At 39.0% G+C, this 24298-nt stretch overlaps 1 long non-coding RNA gene, 1 other non-coding gene and 1 pseudogene across 2 annotated transcripts; 1 reads left to right on the forward strand and 2 right to left on the reverse strand.

The window, feature by feature from the left end:
* Positions 1-215: 215 nt before the first annotated feature.
* LOC133064701 (uncharacterized) lies at positions 216-24181 on the reverse strand. The gene is made up of 4 exons (XR_009694677.1): positions 23812-24181; positions 23582-23706; positions 1946-2057; positions 216-518 (listed from the first exon to the last, which is right to left on the reverse strand). It is a non-coding gene; the product is annotated as an uncharacterized LOC133064701 (long non-coding RNA).
* On the reverse strand, positions 17900-22287 carry LOC133064700 (phagosome assembly factor 1-like; annotated as a pseudogene).
* Positions 23941-24011, forward strand: TRNAG-CCC (transfer RNA glycine (anticodon CCC)). The gene has a single exon. It is a non-coding gene; the product is annotated as a tRNA-Gly (tRNA).
* Positions 24182-24298: the final 117 nt, after the last annotated feature.

Consider the following 24298-nt stretch of genomic DNA (forward strand, 5'->3'; position numbering starts at 1 on the left):
TTTTTTAATTATTATTATTTTTTTTTTGTCATACATTGATATGAATCAGCCATAGAGTTACACATATTCCCCATCCCGATCCCCCCTCCCACCTCCCTCTCCACCCGATTCCTCTGGGTCTTCCCAGTGCACCAGGTCCGAGCACTTGTCTCATGCATCCCACCTGGGCTGGTGATCTGTTTCACCATAGATAGTATACATGCTGTTCTTTTGAAATATCCCACCCTCACATTCTCCCACAGAGTTCAAAAGTCTGTTCTGTATTTCTGTGCCTCTTTTTCTGTTTTGCATATAGGGTTATCGTTACCATCTTTCTAAATTCCATATATATGTGTTAGTATGCTGTAATGTTCTTTATCTTTCTGGCTTACTTCACTCTGTATAATGGGCTCCAGTTTCATCCATCTCATTAGGACTGGTTCAAATGAATTCTTTTTAACGGCTGAGTAATATTCCATGGTGTATATGTACCACAGCTTCCTTATCCATTCATCTGCTGATGGGCATCTAGGTTGCTTCTAAGAGTATAAATTTAATATAGAGACATTTGTTGAACTTCTATTACTAACAACAAATTATTAAAAGAAATTAAGGGGAAATCCCACTTTCAATTACATCAAAAAGAATAAAATACCTAAAAATAAGTCTACATAAGAAGGTAAAAGACCTCCACTCAGAAAATTATATGAAACTGATGAAAAAAAAATACAGACAACATGAAGAGATGAAAAGATATACCATGCTAATAAATTGGACAATTTCATATTGTTAAAATGACCATACTACCCAAGACAACCTATAGAATCAATGTACTGCCTATCAAACTACCAATGGCATTTTTCACAGAACTGGGACATAATTTTTAAATTTATATGGAAACACAAAACATCCTGAACAGGGAAAAAAAATCTTGAGAAAGAAGAACAGAATTTTAGGTGTCATGTGCCTTGACTTCAGATTATACTACAAAGTCACAGTAATGAAAACAGTATAGTAATGGCACACACACAAAAAAATACATAGCTCAATGGAACAGAATGGACAGTCCAGAAATGAACCCACCCACATGGGCAATTAAATTAAGACAAAGGAAGCTAGAATACACAGTGGGAGAGAGACAATCTCTTCAATAAATGGTGACAGGAAAACTGAACAGTGACATGCAAAAAATCAAACTGGTCTACTCTCTCACTCCATACACAAAAATAAATACAAAATGAATTAAAGACATAAATGTTAAGACCTGAACCATAAAATTTCCAGAAGAAATCATAGGCAGTAAGTCTTTAATATCTGTCTTAACAATATTTGTTATATGTCTCCTCAAGCAAGGGAAACAAAAGCAAAAATAAACAAATGGGACTACACTGAAGTTAGAACTTTTATACAGTGAAGTAAACTGTCAACAAAACAAAAGCACTACCTACTGAATCAGAGAAGATAGTTACAAATGCTATATCCAACAAGGGGTTAAATATCAAAACTATCTAAAGAACATATATAACTCAACATCAAAAAATAATGTCTGTTCAGAGCCTCTGCCCTACTGGAAAATGGGCAGAGGCTCTGAACAGACATTTTTCCAAGTAAGGCATACAGATGGTCAACAGGCACATGAAAAGGGGTCAATTTTGCTAATCATGAAAGAAATACAAATCAAAATCACCATGCAATCACCTTATACCTGTCAGAATGGCTATTTTTAAAAAGACAACAAATAAGTGCTGGAAATAACAAGGCATGGAAAAAAGGAAAAAAGGAAATCCTCTAGAACTATTGGCACATGCTAAGTTGCTTCAATCCTGTCCGACTCTGCAACCCTATGGACTGTAACCCACCAGGTTCCTCTGTCCATGGGATTCTCCAGGCAAGAATACTGGAGTGAGTTGCCATTTCCTCCTCTAGGGGATCTTCTCAACCCAGGGATTGAACCCACTTCTCTTACCCTTCCTGAATTGGCAGGTGGGTTCTTCAGCACTAGTGCCACCTGAGAAGCCGGGTACTATTGGTAGAAATGTCAACTGGTATAGTCACTGTGGAAAACTGTACGGAGAGTCCTCAAAAAATTAAAATAGAATTGTTAAAGGATCCAGCAATTCCATTATTGGTTATTTATCCCCCCAAAATGAAAACATTAATTAGAAAATATGTATGCACTGCGAAGTTCATTGCATCATTATTTATAATGGCCAAGATATGGAAGCAATCAAAGGTCATCAGTAGATGGATAGATTAAAAAGATATGGCACATATATATTCACACAATAGAATATTATTCAGGTCAGAGTTTAAGTTTGATAAGCACTAGTTAACAAAAACAGAAGAATTTCACTTAGACTAATCCCTGCTTCTCAATTTTTGTAATCTTACATTTCCCTGACTCTACTAGGCCCCTGTTCCTCTCCCTCCCTATTTCCTCATACTCCTTTTAAATCAAAATATCACCCCTGTACAAATAAAGTTTGATTTGTTCACATTGGACTCTTCCCTACAGCAACAGCATATTGCTGACTAAAATTTAAACATTAACTTGAGTCTGGCATTGTTTATCAATAACAACCCTCAAGTCAATAGTTCCAACACTGCTCCATAGGCTTTTTGGTTTTGGTTTGATTTTTGTTTTGTTTCTGTCTTTGAAACTACCTTGAAAGAATTTCATTTCACAACTTCTAATTTCCACACATCTGATTTTCTTCTTATTCTAAATAGTCCAAATGACATTTATTCTGTCTTAGGAATAAAAGCAAATTTTGAGGCAATAGGAGAACATATTTGATTACATAAAACATAAACATTTTCAGATGGCAAGAGATAAAATTTTAAAAGTTAAAAAATGCATGAGAATGAATATTTGCCATCAAAATGGCAGATGAGGGAATCCCCTGGTGGTCCAGTGGTTAAGAATCTGCCTTGCAATGCAGGGGGTGCAGGTTTGATCCCTGGCTGGGTAACTAAGATCCCACATGCCATGGGGCAACTAAAGGCCCATGCACCACAACTAGAGCCTGCACACTCCAGAGCCCACGTGCCACAACTAGAGTCCACATGCCACAGCTACTGAAGCCTGTGCTCGCTGGAGCCCGTGCACCATGACGAGAGCCTATGTGCCACAGCTAGAGAATCCGTGTGCCGCAATGAAAGAGCCCACATGATGCAACGAAGGTCGTGCATACCACACCTAAGGACCAACACAGCCAAACAAATAAATATTTTTAAATGACAGATGAGACTGTAGTTTATACCACAAACATACAAAGAGCTCTGCAAATGGATAAGAAGGGTTAAACAACTCAATATAAACACAGACTAAATACATGAGTAGGGAAATCACAAAAGAAAGAGCAAGTACCACCGAGAGAAAAAAAAAAAACCCCACACATGAATGGATGATAACTCCAGTAGCACTTTAGACAAAAGCAAATTCAAACAAGAGATACTAGTTTTCATCATTTATATTGGCAAAAATTAATGATAAGAACATCTTAATACAGGAAAAACTGAGGTGGACTGGGTGGGGTTTTCAGATACTAACTATTGGTGTTATGGATGACTATAACTTTTTAAAGACAATTATTTAGTAAGATATATATAGAGAGAGATACCATTTAATTCAGAAATCTCACGTTCAGTAATTTATTCAACAGAATTTAAAGAAACAGTCTTAAGGATATGTGTTCCAAGATTCTTAATGCAACAATGGTTGTAGTAAGGGGGAAAAAATTGGAAGATGTATAATTCAAACAGATATAAAGGGAGAAATTGACCAAAACACAGAAATATTGGAGAATTTAACACCACACTCACATCAATGGACAGATCTTCCAGACAGAAAATTGATAAGGAAACACTGGTCTTAAATGACACAGCAGACCAGTTGGACTTAATAAATAAAAAAAAAGAAAACTGCATTCAACAACAGCAGAATATGCATTCTTTTCAAGTGCAAGATAGGTCACATGATAGGTCACAAAATAAGTGTCAGTAAAATTTAAAAGATTGAAACCATGTCAAACAGCTTTTAAAACCACAACACCATGAGACTAGAAATCAACAGTAATGGAGAAACATGCCAAAAAAAACCCCACAATACACACATGTGGAGGCTAAACAATATGCTACTCAAAAACTAAAGAAATCAAAGGGGAAATTAAAAAATACCTGAAGACAAATGAAAAAACAAAAACACAGTGACCCAAAAGCTATGGGATGCAGCAAAAGCAATTTAAGAGGTAAGTTTACAGCAATAGAAATCCACCTCAAGAAATAAGAAAAATCTGTAATAAACAACGTAACCTTACACCTAAGGGAACTACTAAAACAACAAACAAATTCAAAATCAGTAGAAGGAAAGAATCATAAATTTACAGAGCAGAATTAATTAAAAAGAAACTAAGAAAGAATAGAAAATACTAGTAAAACAAACAGCTGGTTCATTGAAAAGATAAAACAAAACTGACAAACCTTTAGTCAGATTCATCAACAGAAAGAAGAGAAAGGGATCAAATAAAGTCAGAAATGAAAAAGGAGAGGATATAACCAATACCACAGAAATGTAGATGATCATTTGAAAGTACTATTAACAATAATATGCCAATTAAACAGACAACCTAGAAGAAACTGACAAATTCCTAGGAATGTGCAATACCCTAGGACTAAATTAGGAAGAAATAGAAAATATGAACAAACAAATTGCCAGCAATGAAATTGAATCAGTAATAGAAAAACTCCCAACAAACAAAAGTCCAGGACCCTACAGTTTCACAGGTGAATTCTACCAAACAGAGAACACACTTAGCCTTCTCAAACTACTCCAAAAAACTGTGGAGGAAAGAATGCATCCAATCTCATTCTACAAGGCCAGGAGATAAGAGGCCAGAGAAAGAAATCACAAAAAAAGAAAATTACATACAAAACAAAAAGAAAGAAAATTATAAGCCAATATCACTGATGAACATAAAAATGTTCAATGAAATATTAGCAAACCAAATTTCAACAATATATTAAAAGGATCATACATCTTGATCAAGTGGGCTTTATCCCAGGGATGGAAGTAAGATTCAACATCTGATAATCAATCACAGGATATACCACATTAGCTAATCAAAAAATAGAAATAATATGATAATCTTATAGATGGAGAAATATCTTTTGACAAAATTGAACATTTATTTTTTATTAAATCTCTCAACAATGCATGCTTAGAGGAAACATACACCAACATAATAAAGGCGATATATGACAAACCCATAGCTAACATCATAGTCAGTGGTAAAAAGCTGAAAGCATTTCCTCTAAGATCAAGAATAAGACAAGAATGAACACTCTTGCCACATTTATTGATAGTAATATTGGGACGCCTAGCCACAGCAATTAGTAAGAAAGAGAAATAAAAGAAATACTAATTGGAAATGAAGAAGTAAAATTGTCACTGTTAGCAAATGACTTGATACCATACACTGACCATCCTAAAGACACTACCAGAAAACTACTAGCACTCATCAAAGAATTCAGTAAAGTTGCAGGATCCAAAATTAATATACAGAAATCTGTTGCGTTTCTAAGTCCTAACAACAAACTACTAGAAAGGAAAGTTAAGAAAACAATCCCATTTACAGTTTCATAAAAAGAATAAAATATCTAGGAATAAATCTAAATAAGAGGGTGAAAGACCTGTACTTGGAAAATTATAAGACAGTGAAGAAAGAAATTGAAAATGATACAAACAGATGGAAAGATATATTATGTTCACGGGTGAGAAGATTTCATACTGTTAAAATGACCATACTACCCATGGAAATGTATGACTTCACAGTAATCCATATCATAGCACCAACGTCATTTTTCACAAAACTAAAACAAATAATTTTAAAATCTGAATGGAAACACAAATGACTCCAAAGAGCCAAACCAATCTAGAGAAAGAACAGAGCTACAGGTATCATGTTCCTTACTACAAAGTCACAGTAATGAAAACAGTATGGTAATGGCACACAAAAAAACAGACACATAGATAATGGAACAAAATAGAGAACCCAGAAATGAAACCACACTTATATAGGCAATTAATCTATGACAAAGGAAGCAAGTATACACAATAGGGGAAAAACAGCCTCTTCGATAAATGGTTTTGGGAAAACTGGACAGCTACATGCAAAAAAATCAAATACAACTACTCTCTAATACCATGCACAAAAATAAATTCAGAATGGATTAAAGACTAAATGTAAGACTCAAACCATAAACCAGAGGAAACCATAAGCAGTAAGCTCTTTGACATCAGTCTTGGCAGTATTTTTTTTGGATATGTCTCCTCAGGCAAGGGAAATAAAGGCAAATATAAACAAATGAGACTATATCAAGTTATAAACTTTTCCATGTGAAAGAAAGTATCGATAAAAGGAAAAGATCGACTGAATGAGAGAACATATTTGCAAGTGATATATTCAATAAGAGGTTAGTATCCAAAATATACAAAGAACATAGACAGCTCAACATAAAAAAAAATTCAAAATGGGTAGAGGCTCTGAACAAACATTTTTCCGAAGAAGACATACAGATGACCAACAAGTACATGAAAAGGGTCAACTTTACCTACCATTTCAAAATTCGAATCAAAACCACAATGAAATATTTCCTCACACCTGTCAGATGGCTATTATAAAACAGACAACAAATCACAAATGTTGGCATGGATGTAAAGAAATAGGAATCCTTGTATAGTATCAGTGAGAATGTAAATTGATGTGGCCACTGTGGAAAACACTACAGAAACTCATCACAAAATTAAAATAGAACTACTTGGACCCAGCAATCCAATTCTGGATATTAATCTAAAGAAAATTAAAATACTAATTAGAAAACATGTATGAACCCCTATGATCACTGCAGTATTATTTATAGTAGCCAAGATACAGACAGAACCTAAATGTCTATCAATAGATGAATGGATAAAGAAGATGTGGTATAAATAATGGAATATTTCTCAGCCATAAACAAGAATGAAATCTTGTCATCTGCAACAACATAGAGGGACCTCAAAGGTATTATGCAATGTGATATAAGCCAGACAGAGAAAAACAAATACTGTATGATTTCACTTATATGTGAAATCTAAAAAAAAAAAAACCACAGGGAATTCCCTGGTGATCCAGTGGTTAGGATTCCACAGTCTCACTGCTGAAGACCTGGGTTCAATCCCTAGTCAGGGAACTAACACCCCACAAGTCATGCAGCAGCCTAAATAAATACATATAATTTTAAAAAATAAAAGCCAAAACAAATGAACAAGCATAACCAAACAGAAACAGTATCATAGGTACAGACAGTTAACAAGTGGTTGTCATCGGGGAGGGACTGGGAAGAGGAAAGAAATAGGTTAGGGCAATTAAGAAGGTACACACTTCCAGTTGTGAAATAAATGAGTAACAGGTATGAAACACACAGTGTGGGGATTATAGTCAAACTATACGGTCGGCATCTTTGTACATTGACTTATGACTATAATTATTGTGGTGACTACTTTTTAATGTTTGGAAATATTCAATCACTATGTTATACAGCAGGACCCAACAGTATTGGTACTGTACTAATACTGGTATTGTATCTAACAGTAACAGTATTATAGGTAAATTGCATTTCAAAACAAATTCTTAGAAAAAGAGATCAGATTTTTGGTACCAGAGGTGGATACGCAGAGGGAAAACTGGATGCAGTCAGTCGTTAAGTATGAACATCCAGTTACAAAATAAATAAGTTCTAGGAATGTAATGTGCTACATGATAAATATAATTAACACTGCTCTATGTTATATAAGAAAGTTGTTAAGAAGATAGATTCCGAGTTCTGGACACAAGGAAATACGTATATTCTTCTGTTTCTTTTAACTTTGTATCTACATGAGATGATGGACGTTTCTTAAATTTACTATGATCATTACCTCATAGTGTATGGAAGTCAAATCACTATGTTGTATACCTTAAATTTACACAGTGCTCTAGGTCAATTGTATCTTTAAGAAAAAATGAAAAAAAAAATTTGAACAAAACATTAACATAGTTACTAACAGCTCAAAGCTGCATCCTTGGGATGACCCCAGTGGGCTTTTTAGTGCCTGAGAAAACACAAAGCTGCCCAAAGAAATTACTGTCTGTGGGAACTTCCCTGGTAATCTAGTGGTTAAGAATCTGCCTTGCAAGGCAGGGGATATCAGTTCCATCCCTGGTCAGGGAACTAAGATCCCACATGCCTAGGTGCAACTAAGCCACTGCACTACCAACTACTGAGCCCATGCACTGTAACTGGTGAGTCCATGTGTCTCAACAAAAGGTCTTGCATAATGCAATGAACATCCCACACGCCACAACTAAGACCCAACCCAGCCAAATATATACATATATTTTTAAAAAAGAAATTAGTGTTTGTTCCAGCAAACACTTTGAATCCGTGCATGCCTGCTGTCGCTAAGTCGTATCTGACTACTTGCAACCCTGTGGACTGTAGCTCATCCAGCTCCTCTGTCTGTGGGATTCTCCAGGCAAGAATATTGGAGTGGGTTGCCACTTCCTCCTCCAGGGGGTCTTCCTGACCCAGGGATCAAACCCACATCTCCTGCATTGAGAGGCGGATTCTTTATCACTGAGCAACCTGAGAGATAGAGCCCCTATCTTCTAGCCTCTTAGGAATGGTATGAGTCTAACTACGATAAGCACAAGTTAATGAAACCCTAGTTTCACTTGAATTAATCCTTGCGTCTCATTTTCCAAAACTTCTACTTCCTTGACTCTACTGAGCTCCTAATTATTCCACTCCCTATATCCTTGTGCCTTTCTAAAACAGCAGATCACCTCTATACAAACTGAAGTGAAGTGAAAGTCGCTCAGTTGTGTCCGACTCTTTGCAACCCCATGGACTGTACAGTCCATGAAATTCTCCAGGCCAGAATACTGTAGTGGATAGCCTTTCCCTCCTCCAGGGGATCTTCCCAACCCAGGTATTGAATCCAGGTCTCCTGCATTGCAGGAGGATTCTTTACCAGCTGAGCCACAATGGAAGCTCAAGAATACTGGAGTGGGGCTCAAACTGAGCTATCAGGGAAGCCCCTGTACAAATTGAAGTTGATTTCAGCTCACATTGGAATTTCTGTATTGCAATAGTATATTACTGATACAAATTTAAACTTAATTAGTGTCCACATTGTATTCAAACTGAACCTTCCCCTACTGTGATAGTATATTATTGACTATAATTTAAACTTTAAATATTGTCCAACATTTTTTATATTTGACAACACTGATATTTATAACTCTGCCAAAGCTCCATGTTTCTTTCTTTCAAACCGCCTTGAAGAAATTCATTTTACACCTTCTCATTTCCCCATAGCTCATTTCTTTCTTATTCTAAGTAGTCTAAATGATTACTTATTCTGTCTTAGACAGCATGTTGCAACCTGGCGGGACATAGACCAGAACCTGCCCCATGACTCAAGGGTGCAGCAAACTGTGCCCTCCTGATTGTCCTAGTAAGCATGCTTAAGGGACATTTTTGGGCGGGACATGCTCTCTGCTCCACTTCACTGCCTACCCCTGCATCCGTCCTCATGGAAACAAAACAAGATATTCCTGATCAACAGCAGAGCCTTCGCTAATCAAACTCCCCAGTATAGCTATTCCCTAATGATCTCATGTGACTCCTGGTAATAAAAGTGCGGGCTGAAAGGACCCATTTTGTCTTCCTGCCATGGAGAGCAGGAAGGCCCCCTGACTCCCCGATTGCCAAATTACACGTGTCTGTCCTTTCATTGCACTTGCCCCTGTTTCAGGTCTTTCTCACCCGATATGCTGGACGCAGCAACAATACAGAAAATTCAGAAGCACTATGAAAAGATAAACACATTTGATTACATAAAATTTAAACATTCTCAGATAGCTAGAGATAGAATTTTTATAGTTTTTAAAAAGACATGAGAAAAAATCTGTCACTAATGTGACAGGCAAGATTGTAGTTTATATCAGAAATATACACAGAACTTTACATATGGATAAAAACAGGTAAACAACTCAATATAAATACACTAGGCATATAAAAGGTAAATCAAAAAAGAGAAAGCAAGTACCATTGGTCAAAAAAACACACATGAAGAGATGCTAAACTCCAGCAGCAGTTTGAAAGTGAAAGTCACTCAGTTGTGTCCGACTCTTTTTGACCTATACAATCAGTCCCCATACCATGGAATTCTCCAGGCCAGAATACTGTAGTGGATAGCCTTTCCCTTCTCCAGGGGATCTTCCCAAGCCAGGGATTGAACCTAGGTCTCTCACATTGCAGGCAGATTCTTTACCAGCTGAGCCATAAGGGAAGCCCAAGGGAAGTAGTACTTTAGATGAATGCAAATTCAAACAGGGAGATAAAAGTTTTAATCAATCATATTAGCAAAAATTAAGACTAAAAACAATTTAAAGGAGAAGAAAATGAGATGAAGTAGTTGATGATCTCAGGAACTGACTTTGTTCATGTGGATGTGAATGAATAAAACTTTTTAAAAACATTATTAGTTATTAAGATATGTAGAGAGAGATACCACATATTTCAAAAATCCCAAATTTTTGAAAATTTTCCAAATAGGAAATCTATAGAAATAAAAGAGCTAGTTACAAGGATATATATACTAGGATGCTTATTGCAACATTATTTGTAGTTTAGGGGGAAAAACAGGTATAAAATAATAACAGACCTAAGGGAGAAATTGACTGAAATGCAATAATAGTAGTGATGTTAACATCCCACTCACCAGGACTTCCCTCCTGGTCCAGTGGTTAAGACTCCCACTGCTGAGGGCCCAGGTTCAATACCTGGCTGGGGAACTAAGATCCTGTAAGTCAAGCAGCACAGCCAAAAAAAAAAAAAAAAAAATGACAACACATAATAACTGTTGGTGAGGATGCAAAAGAAAGGAAACCCTTGTGCACTGTAGGTGGGTATGTAACCTGGTGCAGCCACTGTGGTAAACCATTTGGATAGTAAAAAAAAAAACCAACATGGCCAAAAAAAAAAAAAAATTAAAACAGAAATACTATACAATTCAACTGCTTCACTTCTGAGTATTTATCAGAAAAAAATAATAATAATTCAAAAAGATATGTGCACCTTCATGTTCACTGCAGTATTATTTACAAATAGCCAAGATATGGAAGCATCTTAAGTGCCCATCAATAGATGAATGGATTTAGAAGAAATACTGTATGATTTCACATATGTGTGGAATCTAAAACAAAACAAATGAATAAACATAACAAAACAGAAACAGAGTTATAGATACAGAGAATGACCAAGTAGTTGTCAGAGGTGGAGGTCATGGGTAGGAGTGAAATAGATGTAGAAAAACAATAAAAAAAAAAAAACATAAAAAAAAAAAAAAAACAGTGGACCTTGAATGTATGTCAATGAATGCTATTTATGGTCATTTATTCAGTTCGCCATTGAATAAATTGTGGCACATTCTATGAACTCTTTGCAGCTATCTTCTCAGTACTCTGCAGGTATCCCAGTGAGTTCTCATACCGAGATCTTAATTTTTTTTTTGAATATTTACTTATTTGGCTGTACCGGGTCTTCATTGCTGCATATAGGAACATTTAGTTGCAGCCTGTAAACTCAATTGCAGCATATAGTATCTAGTTCCCTGACCAGGCATCAAACCCAGGACCACTGCATTGGGAGCACAAAGTCTTAGCCACTGAACCACCAGGGAAACCCCAGAGCGTATCAAATGATGACCTGAAAATTTTATTCTTGGAGACTTAAGGGGCACTGGTACATTTCTTAGGCAGGGACATAATGGGATCTGAGTGGGGTGCTCAGGGAAACATAGGTGGCCATGTTTTTGTTAAATCTGGCTTAATTGAAAAACAAGTAGATACATGGTCTGAACAAACTGCTAGTGAAATGAAAGGCTGAATTATTCTGCTCTGAAGGAAAGGGACACTTGCTCCTTCTGGCCACAAGATGTCCTCAGGCAACTGAGAACCTAGTGGAAGCGTCTGAAGATCAATCCTTCCAACGTGGACCAGTCTCACAGGGAATCTGAACACAACCATTAAGTGAATGTTGCTCTTCCTGAGGCGCACTATGTAAAGACTGATCATCTAGAGCCCTGAGCACCCAAAGCAGCTTTAAACTATCAGAGGGAAAAACAGAGACACGTCAAAGAGTCAAACCAATCCAAGGCTAACTCTTTGGGGAGCTTAGAAACAGTACACATCTGATCCACCACACTCTTCTCAGAAAATTGTTCAGATCGTATCTGAGTTAGGATACCAAATTAATAACAGGAAATTGTTCCTTAAAAGCCTAACAGCTCCCTGACAGGCACCTATGGGAACCCCCGTAGGGCTTATATACACTTATGGACAGGGAAGTCTGGTGTGCCGCAGTTCATGGGGTCGCAGAGTCAGACACGACTGAGCAACTGAACTGAACTGAACCATGGACAAAATACTTGCAAATGCTTATTTAGTTGGGAACTGAGGAAAGTTGTGCCCCCAAAACAACCAAGATGGAGCTCTTCTCACCTTTCCAGACTGGCTTTGCACATGCTGTTACATAATGACAGCTTGATCAACATCTTTTCAGAATTCAGACCCTAAGGGAACAAGTTCTTCTAGGAGGAACTTGCTTTTTTCTTCCTAAGCCTTGAGATGTAAATTTTCTACCAGGGTTCTCAGGAAGTCTTACCTTACTCCTATCTAAACCATCTCTAATTCCTGAAATTGAGAAGAAAAAAATGAAAAAGAGGCCTTTTTAAACTCATGCAAATAAAGTTAACTACTCCAATTGTTGGGGCTTCCCAGATGGCACAGTGGTGAAGAACCTGCCTGCCAATGCAAGAGACAAAAGAGATGTGGGTTTGATCCCTGGGTCAGGAAGATCTCCTGAAGGAGGGCATGGCAACCAGTCCGGTATTCTTGCCTGAAGAATCCCATGGACAGAGGAGCCTGGCAGGCTACAGTCCATAGGGTTGCACAGAATCGGACACGATGGAAGCAACTTAGCATGAACATACTCCAATTGCTATTTACAAACTAGTGAGTTTATATTGTAATACCTGATTCATGACTAGATTTGAAAATGAAGTCATGAAATCTCTGGTTGTGTCTGTCTATATGTGTGTGCGTGCTCAGTCGCGTCTGACTGCAATACTGGAGTGGGTTGTCATTTCCTCCTCTAGGAAAGGATCAAATCCATGTCTCCTGTGGCTCCTGCATTGGCAGGTGGATTTTTTACCACTGAGCCACCTGGCAAGTCCTGTATGTATATAAGTTATAGATATGATATATCTTTACTGTGAATGACTTTACCAAAATTAACTTGTAAATTAACTATTTAATTGGCTTAAAGAAAACTAAACTCTTAACATAAATACTCAGAAATAGAAAAGAAACTAACTCAAATGAATTTTAGGTTCATATGATTTAAAAAATACTCAAAAACAGTTTTACTAGAAGTCAAATAAGTCTTATTACATGTTAAAAAAAATAGCAAGAAAAAGAACTTGATTTGATGAAACCAAGATTTTTTCATCAATTGCACTGTAATTAGATCTTTAACCATCCCTTTTAAAGTCTTTTGTCATTTAACAGACAGCTATTGTTGCTCTCTGATGCTTTGGAAAAAGATGCTTCATCCTCAAGAATATTCATAGTAAGGACCTTTTGACAAGTACAGGTTTCTAGTAACTTTCAAATCATACCACTAATCTGAGTAAGAAATTAAAGAATTCTTTTTTCTTTATTGCACATCACTCCTTTATTTTATACTGATCTGGAAAAAAGTTTTAGTACAGTTATGCTCAAATGAGTACTGGGTCCAAGTGCTGGGCCAAGCAACTGGAACATGATTCAGAAGTCAGGCACAGTGAGAGACACACTTGGACGTGATCAAGAGGCATTCCGCTGCCATAAAACAGTAAGGCAGGGGAGGGATTCTAAAACACACAGCAGGATGAACTCCTACACTGTAGAAGTCAAGGAGCTTATTCGATGAGGACGTGTAAGGAATGACTTATTTGCTGATGACCACAGGTGGGAGTATTTCAACCGCCACTAAAAACCCCAGAAGGGTTGGGTTTTTTTTTTTTGTATTTATATATATATATATATATATATATATATATATTTTTTTTTTTAAGTAAATGCAACACAAAAACATTCAGGATTGATCCAGCCTTTTAGAGTCAGGGAGGAATGTTTGATTCAATCACCATGCAGGTTACATTCATCTTCCACTGGAATGACTAGAGCCCTGAGTCACTGGAATGACTAGAGCCCTGAGTCACCTAACAGAACAGTGCCCAGCTGGCCTCTGGGGACACGAATAGGCTCTTACTTCTCCTCATTGGTCACACCTCAGCATGGTTTTCTCCCTGTCCCCTACTCAAGCAGCTCCTTAGTACTAAACCACCATCAAACCCCGAAATTAAAGAATTCTAATGGAAAACTGATGATGGTTTCATAAACCCGTAACAGACAATCAAGATCAACAAGAATTAGCTACAATAGGACTGAATGAACTGATGAACATGGTTATAATTTTTATGACTTTTTGTCTGAAATACTATTGGCTTTCAATATTTGCTTTCCAGTTTTAAGGAAATCTTTCCCCTTAAGCTAATAATGACTTATAGCAACTTGGTGTTAGTCACTCAATCCTGTCCGACTCTACAACCCTATGGACTGTCCATCTCTTTGTAACCCTATGGACTGTCCATAAGCTCTTCTGTCCATGGAATTCTCCAGGCAAAAATAGTGGAGTGGGTAGCCATTCCCTTCTCCAGGGGACCTTCCTGACCCAGGGATCAAACCCAGGTCTTCTGCATTGCAGGCAGATTCTTTACCATCTGAGGCACCAGGGAAATTTGTACCTTTTTAAGCAGAATTGAAATATTTATCCTTTCTCCATAACTGCTCATTCCAGAATTTGGTAACTCTTAGTGAAAATTCTTATTTTTAGGCAATATAGTTATTTGAGAAGTTTAATAAGAATTTGTCTTCCTTACAACAGCACATAATTGGAAACACTGGTAATATTACTTTGGCTTTGATCTGAATGTCGTATTACAGGGTATTTATAGAATCAAATATGACCAAACAGCTTTGAAGAACTAATGTGAACTTCATAAAGCCCGTTGGAAAACAACCTGGTACTCTGCTTGCAGGGTTCTCAGCAGCCTTACTAGGTAAATAAAGAAGTTCACCTCCTGGCTGGTAAAGGAATCTCCAGATATTTATTCTGGAGACCTCTAGAAGACAGGAATTCACCCAAATTTATAGATACTGCAGTCAGAATCTAATAGCAAGCCCTTAAGGTGGCTTTCCCACCCTTGAGAAGCCTTTTAAACGTTCAGCCTGAGATTCCTTATGAAAACTTCCAGCAAAACCAATTTAGAGTCTATAGAATCAATTCGGAGAAGGCAATGGCAACCCACTCCAGTACTCTTGCCTGGAAAATCCCATGAACGGAGGAGCCTAGTAGGCTGCAGTCCATGGGGTGGCAAAGAGTCGGACACGACTGAGCGACTTCACTTTCACTTTTCACTTTCATGTTTTGGAGAAGGAAACGGCAGCCCACTCCAGTATTCTTGCCTGGAGGATCCCAGGGACGGCGGAGCCTGGTGGGCTGCCGTCTATGGGATCACACAGAGTCGGACACGACTGAAGTGACTTAGCAGCAGCATAGAATCAATTGCTGCTGCTAAGTCACTTCAGTCGTGTCCGTCTCTGTGCAACCCTATGGACTGTAGCCTGCCAGGCTCCTCTGTCCATGGGATTCTCCAAGCAAGAATACTGGAGTGAACTGCCATGCCCTCCTCCAGGGGATCTTCCTGACCCAGGGATCGAAGCCACATCTCTTATGTCTCCTGCATTGGCAGGCAGGTTCTTTATCACTAGTGCCTTATGTAAATAATCAGGACAAGTTTATTGAAACCAGGTCTATTTTGCAAACAAATTAGTCTTAATTTGGCTATATTTAGTGGAAATGAGGATAATTTTATTTTTCCAGGTATCTTTTATTTAATTAATTAATTAATTTTAATTGGAGGCTAATTACTTTGCAATATTGTAGTGGGTTTTGCCATACGATGACATCAATCAGCCATGGGTGTAAATGTGTTCCCCATCCTGAACCCCCCTCCCACCTCCCTCCCCATCCCATCCCTCAGGGTCATCCCAGTGCACCAGCCCCGAGCACCCTGTCTCATGCATCGAACCTGGGATGTCGATCTGTTTCACATATAATATACATGTTTCAATGCTATTCTCTCAAATCAGGAAATGAGGATAATTTTAGAGAGAAAAAAATTATGTTTCAACAATATAACTTTGTGGATATTAAATTCTAGTGTTCAGTTGTTGTTTTTTTTAATTTACTGCCTAACACTCATTTCCTGAATGGCTTCTCATTACTATGTTATAGAATTGTTAATTTTAAATTTTTAAAGGGCATTCTAAGTTTCTTTCTGAAACTTATCACAGTAATCTATCTTTAGGTGAAGATCAAGTACCACATAACCTGCAATTAGGCAGATTATGCATACTAGGAAAGACATTATTTAAAGGACTATCTCCAACCTAGATGGAAGACTCTTACCAGGTATTCTTAACTAACTCACATACAGTAAAACTAAAGGAAATTGACTTTTGGATTCTTATTTCCCACTTCAAAAGGGCCCTGCACTGGGATAGTCTATGGAGAAACTTGCTGACTGCAACTCACTTTATTTATTTATTTATTTTGGGGTGTTCAGTTGTTGCTTTATTCTTGGTTCAGGTGACCAAGGAGGATGGCCATCACTCCCTATCCATCCCTGGAGACTTGGTGGGGGAGGAGCTTCCATCCCTCCACCCCACCCCCTCAACTCACTTTAACACATTGCTCACATAGAAGGGAAATGACACCCACACTAGGACAAGAAGACAATATCAGAAGTAGACAGCTATCCTAAGATGCTGGACCTGACTTGTATGATCATTTATAGTTTTTTTTAATTTCTTGGACTTTTGTATAAACCAACTTTTTTCTATCACGGACACAAATCCTATGTAGAGTTTTAAATTAATTCAATTGTTTTACAGTCAATAGCCTATATCCAACTTTTCCAAGTGTACCGTGGTAGACTTCTCTCCAAGGCTCTAATTGGATGATGCTTAGAAATTTTACTTTAGAAGAAAGATACTCTAGGACTGTATAAGCTACTGCTGATATCACTAAGTGGGACCCTCTTACCCAGCCAGTTAATGACATTTGTTTGGAATATGGCCATAAATACTCCTTTCACTAGATGCTACATATATTAGTTAGCTCCTACCAAGATCCAGTGGATTCATGGAACAAATTTATGGCCTTGGCTCTCCCCAGGCTGCTTAGAAAGATGCACTATCAGTTTTACTCATGCTCAAGGTCACCTAGAGGAGGTAGCCTTTGAAACTGCCCCATCAATCTGCCTTTAAAGTGAACACACAGGGATCAATCAGTCTTCCACTGGTATGATCACTTAGTCACGATATTTATCCTTCATTTGAAATAGAAGATGTCATTTCACAGAGACTTTAACAAAATTCACCCAGCAAGCCTTAAATGATAGTAACCAAGCCATTAGCTTGCTTAATTCAGAAGTTTCCATAATGAGAAAATCCCGTAGCCCTTGATATTTTAACTGCTTCCCAAGAGGCTTCTAATATAACCCATATTGTGACACAAATGAAGACTCCAATTTCCATTCTGAATGACCTTCTTTCGCGTTTAGGGGAGATGCAAGGAAAATGGTTTGGTTTGGGAAGGAAGAGATCGTATCTTTACTAACGGTATTGTTACTCTTTTTAATATATTTATTTATTTATTTGGCTGCACCAGGTCTTAGTTACAGCATGGGGCATCTTCAATTTTCATTGTGTCTTAGTTGCGACATGCAGGATGTAATTCCCTGATCAGGAATCGAACCCAGGCCCCCTGCATTGGGAGCACAGAGTTTTAGCCACTGGACCATAGAGAAGTCCCTGACATTGTTATTCTTTTTTGCTGTTATTGTTGTTATTCTTGATGGTAATTTTGATTATAGCTTGTGTGACTTATAAAGTGATGGCTTCCTGCATTTCATGCTGTGTATCACCAACTTCTACTGAGATAGTAACATCTAAACTGCTTGAAATTATTGATCACATCTATAGTTCCCTATAAAATAATGAACATTCACAATGCATATACAATGTAAAATTGGCTTAAGTTCTATTGGACAATTTGGAATTGACTGTCAGTCCAACTCTTCTTAGACACTATGGACTATACCCCACCAGGCTTCTGTGTCCATGGGATTCTCCAGGCAATAATACTGGAGTGGGTTGCCATGTCCTCCTCCAGGGGGTCTTCCCAACCCAGGGGATGAACCCGAGTCTCCTGTGGCTCCTGTACTGCAGGCAGATTCTTTACCACTGAGCCACAGAGGAAGCCCCTCTACTAGTACTGCTGCTGCTGCTAAGTCACTTCAGTCGTGTCCGACTCTGCGACCCCTTAGACGGCAGCCCACCAGGCTCCACTGTCCCTGGGATTCTCCAGGCAAGAACACTGGAGTGGGCTGCCATTTCCTTCTCCAATGCATGAAAGTGAAAAGTGAAAGTGAAGTCGCTCAGTCATGTCCGGCTCTTAGCGACCCCATGGACTGCAGCCCACCAGGGTCCTCTGCCCATGGGATTTTCCAGGCAAGAGTACTGGAGTGGGTTGCCAGTGCCTTCTCCGCCTCTACTAGTACAATCCCCCCTACAAGGAAAGAAAGAGCAGGCTTTTAGAACCAGGTATGGAGGGATATGATGGACCTAGGTAAGCAACCATTCTGGGTGGCATCAAGGGACCAAATATTTGATTACCAAATGCCTTCTATCAAAAGATTAAGGATCAAAAGAGGGAGTTGATGAAACAAAATAATTTTTAAGGCACGCCAAAAAAAATTTAAACATAAAACTCTTTCTGCTCACTTAGGCCGCTACTTCTCTTTAGTGTGCACCCTGCTTCCACAGTTATGTGTTAACTAGATTTCCTTAAAAGACACAGGAATTCCTGCTTGATGGTAAAGAGCAATTATTTCTGGCACCAGAAAAGTAATTCCTTAGGATATAACGTGAGATATTGAGCATGGGGGTGTTTTATTTCTTTTCCTCCTCAACTGAAGAGGGTTTTCATTTCCAGCTCAAATGTTCTTATTTTATTTATTATTATTATTTTCTGGCTGCACCATACACCTTGCAAGATTTTAGTTCCCCAACCAGGGATTGAACACAGTCCTGGGCAATGAAAGCACTGAGTCCGAACCACTGGACCTCCAGGGAATTCCCACATTTCTTTCTTAATCCTTAATCTGCATCTGTACATGCAGATTTGGATGATGCAAACTGTCATCATTTGCTTTGTCTTCAAAATGTATATAACCGTGCATTAATTTCTTTCTTTCTTTTTTTTTTTTTAGTGCTAACATTCCAGCAACAGCACAAGATGAGCTGTTGCTGCAGCCACAGGAGAAGGACTATGGGCAGGGCAGGAGGAATGCTCCCTCATTCTAGGAGGATGGGAACAGTTCTGGCTGCCCCAGAGTGGGATGTGTGTGGGTCTTTGGCCAGGCCACAGTCTACATAGGGAAACAATCAGTCACAAAGTTATGCGAATGCCACATAAGCTTGGCTATCAGCCTGGGCACCACAAAGGAGCCCAGGGCAGATCCTCTGCACATTCGTTGTTAAAAACTCTGCAGGGTGAGGCTGAACATGAGTTTATTACAAAAGAGTTGTACTTAACAAAAAATCAGTATACACAGGTGAAAAACTCTCAAAATTCTCATCTATGTGTCACAAGTTGCTAAGCCAAAATATTAAAAACAGGGTAAAATTATAAACTTCTCAATTCTTTTCAAAAGGATTAATATTCTTAAGACACATATGCTACTTTCTTTTTTTTTTTTTTTTAACACATGCTACTTTCTTTAGCAAATCCCACAGAGAGACTGAGCAGCCCAGACCTCCTTGAGCCCCAGAGGCCTTGCACCATGAATGGGCCTAGCCAGGAGACACTGTCCAGAGTCAGGGCAGGGGAGCCAAGCTCACAGTGCAGAACAGAATGCTGAAACACACACAAAAGGAAGATGCCTTTAGCTAAAACCTTGGCATCAAATGAAAGAGGCAAACAGGATGGAAACATGCAGTCCTACCAGCCAGATCGGGGAAGAGTTAGGAAACAGGCAACCTTTCAGGCTGGCTCCAAGAGCAGTGGGAACCAGGCCTGGGCACACACCTTGATGGTAGAAAGTTGTGTTTCAACCAGTTGGGTGTGCCTAGTAGGCCTGGCAGGGAGCACATACAAGAAAGAAACAGGGAAGGGTAGGTGGGCCACCCTGGCCACAACCAGCTCATCAAGTAACTAATGTGGATGTAGTGCAAAAAAAGTCACCACTAAGTACTATGGGCATGCTCCCTGCTTGCCTTCATGGCCACATGGCCATGTTGGTCCAAAGGCAGGACCTTGTCCTTGTCCTGAATGCCTGTGTCCTCAATCACAGAAGGAGTCCCAAGAAAGGCTTTTCCCAGTGTGCGTGGGACAGGAAAGACAGAGCCCTGTCTCCTCCCATGTTAGTTGAGAGCTCCTGGGTCCGGGTATCAAGGTGCAGAGTTATGCTTCTCTTTGTAATCTGTGTCCCCTGTTGGCACCAGCAGGTGAGAATGGGGGACAGAGGAATATCTGGACCTCTTACCTCATGGCAGAGCACCTAGTCTGAGCCCTACCTTAACATATCACAATAGCCCTTCCACACCGGTGAGGTGTCCAAGAAAACCCATAGGGTGGCCTGCTGAATAGTATGTGATACACAGTTCCATGGAGGAGCATGGGTCCTGATGTTCCTAGGGTACAGCTCCATGGTTCTCAGGTGGGCACCAGGCCTGGAGGGCCATAGAGAGTCACCAAGGCAATGTGGTTGGTCTGCCTGACCTCAGAGACCATCTGTTGAAGGCGAAACAGAACGTGGAGACAAATGGATTGGAATTGTTTGGGCAGGAGGACTTGTGCAAGACAACAGGGTTTTTTTTTTTCTCACAGGATGGCTCAGAAGCTCCTGAATGTTGACCCACTTGCGGGAGGTCATGCATGTTTTTGTCTGACCCTGTGTTTTCTCTCTTTACAGATAGTGGAATCTTGAAATCACTGTAGTGATACATATTAAAATTATAATGTCTAGGGTAACTGGTATGTAGGACAAACCTCTTCATTTTGTGTGTATTCACATCAAGGCAGATGTTCATTCTGAGAGTAAAGTGGTTAAAAAGCAGTCATGGGACTTCCCTGGTGGTCCAGTACCTAAGAATCCACCTTCCAAAGCAGGACATGGGTTCCATCCCTGGTGGGAGAACTAAGATCCCACATACCCCGGGGCAACTAAGCCCATGTGCTCTAGGGCCTGTGCTCCACAACAAGACAGTTCACATGCTGTAAGGAAGACAGCGCAGCCGAAAAAAAAACAACAGTCATTACACTTGGATGGAACTTGCTTGTGAGGTGAAGGAGAAAGAATCTTCATCTTGTCTTCTGACTTGTAGAAGAACTTGTGTGGAGAGCCAAGCGTGCTAAGAACATCTTGGCAGGAATCGCCAAAATATACTAAGATTTCAAATACCTGCATCTGGGCCATCTGGTAATAAGTTGGGTCCACAACCTGCAGCAAGTAGGCAAAGTTGTAAACCTGAGGATCCATTTCCATATCAAAGATTATCTACAATCTCAGTATACATATTGCCCAGGAAACATCTCAGGGGCATCATGGGAGCCTTGGTATCCTGTAGGCTGTTTCCACTATACATGTAAATTCATCTCACAGTTGCTCTGTGGGGTACCTGGAGAGAAGCCAGAACATGGGCAAAATTGGGATCATACTTGGGAAATTTGGTGCATGAGTCTAGCTGAAAAGAGAAAGACAGTCCTCTGAGGTTGAGCTGAAAGAGCTGTGCAGTGGAGCTGTCCACTCCAGGATGGGTTGCACCGAAGACTGGTCAATCTGCACAATTAAAATGCACACCACAATAGTTTAACAAGTGGTAAATTTGAATCACCTTAAGTCTCTGATTGAAAGCTTCAAACAGTAAGTAGTTTGATCCTCTCCTGAGTCAGGTTAAGGATGAGGTCATGCTTAAAAGAGGAGACCAGTGCAAATACCTATTGCTCTTTTCCCAGAGAGTGCTCAGGCACCACCTCCAGATCCACCATTGATTGGGCCCGCCAGGCCAGGGTGGCCTCCTAAGGCAGTGCACAAGGGCTGGAGCTCCCTCACCAGCAGCAGCATGGGGCAGCCCTGTGCACTAACCCCTAATGGGCAGAAAATCCTCAGAGCTTGCTGAAAGACTGTTCCCGGGTTATAAGCCTCTTGATTATAAATTGGCTTGAATAAAATTCTGTATTTCTTTTTTAAAAAAATTACTCATTTATTTAATATCTGGCTGCACCAGATCTTAGTTGCCATATGCAGGAGATATATATATATATATGTATATATATATATATATATACACACACATATATATAATTTTCAGTTGTGGCCTGTGGCCTCTTTAGTTGTGGCATTTGAATTCTAAGTTGTGGCACATGGGATCCAGTTCCCCGATGAGGGAACAGAGTCTTAACCACTGGACCACCAAGGAGGTTCCTCTATTTCTTTCTTAGATTAACCATTAATCATTTTTTTGTGGACAATGTGAAATGTGCAGAACAGGCAAATCTATAGAGAGGGAAGATTAGTGGATTGGGGAGGAGGACTGAGATGGGATATTGGGAGTGACTTCTAATTGGTAAGGGTTTCCTTTGGTGGGGGGTGAAAATGTTTTAAAATTGATTGTAGAGTGGCTGCATACCCCTGTAAATATACTAAAAAAACCATTGGATTATACACTTTATACACTTTTTTTCCTTTGACTGCCAGTACACAGTATCTCAGTTCCCAGACCAGGGATTGAACCCAGGCCATGGCAGTAAAAAAAACAGCCCAGAACCATAACTTTTAGGCCACAGGAAATTCCTGAACTATACATTAAAAAAATTTGTATTGTTCACCCTCAAAATATTAATATTTGATGTCTCTGAATAAAATCCCAATAATGTACCACAAATTCTAAATTCAATTTCAAAAATGATTATCTAAAAGTGCTGCAGTCTAAATGAACTACTTCAAAGAAAACATCACATTTTGGGGCATGTACACTTCCCAATGTTTAAAAAATTTTTTACATAACTTAAAATGCAATACAAAATGCATAATGAGTATACTGATGTAATTTTTCTGCCTCCCTGGAAGAGGTTAAAATTTGTATATCTTCTTATTCCTTCAGGTTTAGAACTCTTGGATTGATTTGTATTAAATGACTGTTTCTTAAATATTTTCCAGTGTACATTGATTATACCAAGGAAATTCAAATATAAAGAAAAATTCCTCAAAGATCTGCAAATATATTCCTGGCTCAAAAATTTGGTTAACACCAAGAAGACAAATTCTTAATGAAACTCTTACTTTTTTTTTCCAGCTGCGCCGCGTGACTTGGGGGATCTGAACCAGAGATTAAACCTGATTTCGGCAGTGAAAGCGTGGAGTCCTAAATGCTGGACTGTTAGGAAATTCCCGGAAACTCTTTTAAGCTAAAAAAAAAAAAATTTTTTTTTTAAGTGAGATTTTTCCATACAGAAAAAGTAGGGACATCCATTCAACCGTACCAAAATGAAAGAAACTAAATCATCTCTTACCTGAAAAGTAACAGATTATATAGACTCTCGGTAAACTTCTATTTTTAAATGAATAAATCTTCCTCATTTGGGAACGAACGTCCGCGTGTACTTGGTCCTAAGGTATTTCAGCAGAACCAATTTCCGTCAGCGCCGCTGGTGTAGTGGTATCATGCAAGATTCCCATTCTTGCGACCCGGGTTCGATTCCCGGGCGGCGCACGCCGTTTTTGTCCCCGCTTTGCGTAATTTTTATAGTCTTTCTTCTCCTGGAAACACAATTTTTCATTTCCATCAAGATTTATATTTTACTATAAGCTCCTGTTGACACATTCGAATCTGGAGGTGGAATTCAAAAATGTTGACTCAAGTTATTAAACAGTTAACCTTTACGCCTGCGCAGTCCGAGACAACCCGCTGGCGTCGTTGGAAGCACGGCTGCGCAACAAGTGAATATATGGACTGAGGTGTAGCCTGGCGGCGGGGAGGTTGAAAGTGCAAAATTTTTC

The sequence above is a fragment of the Dama dama genome, chromosome 11, assembly GCF_033118175.1.
Source record: "Dama dama isolate Ldn47 chromosome 11, ASM3311817v1, whole genome shotgun sequence".
Lineage (NCBI taxonomy): Eukaryota > Metazoa > Chordata > Mammalia > Artiodactyla > Cervidae > Dama > Dama dama.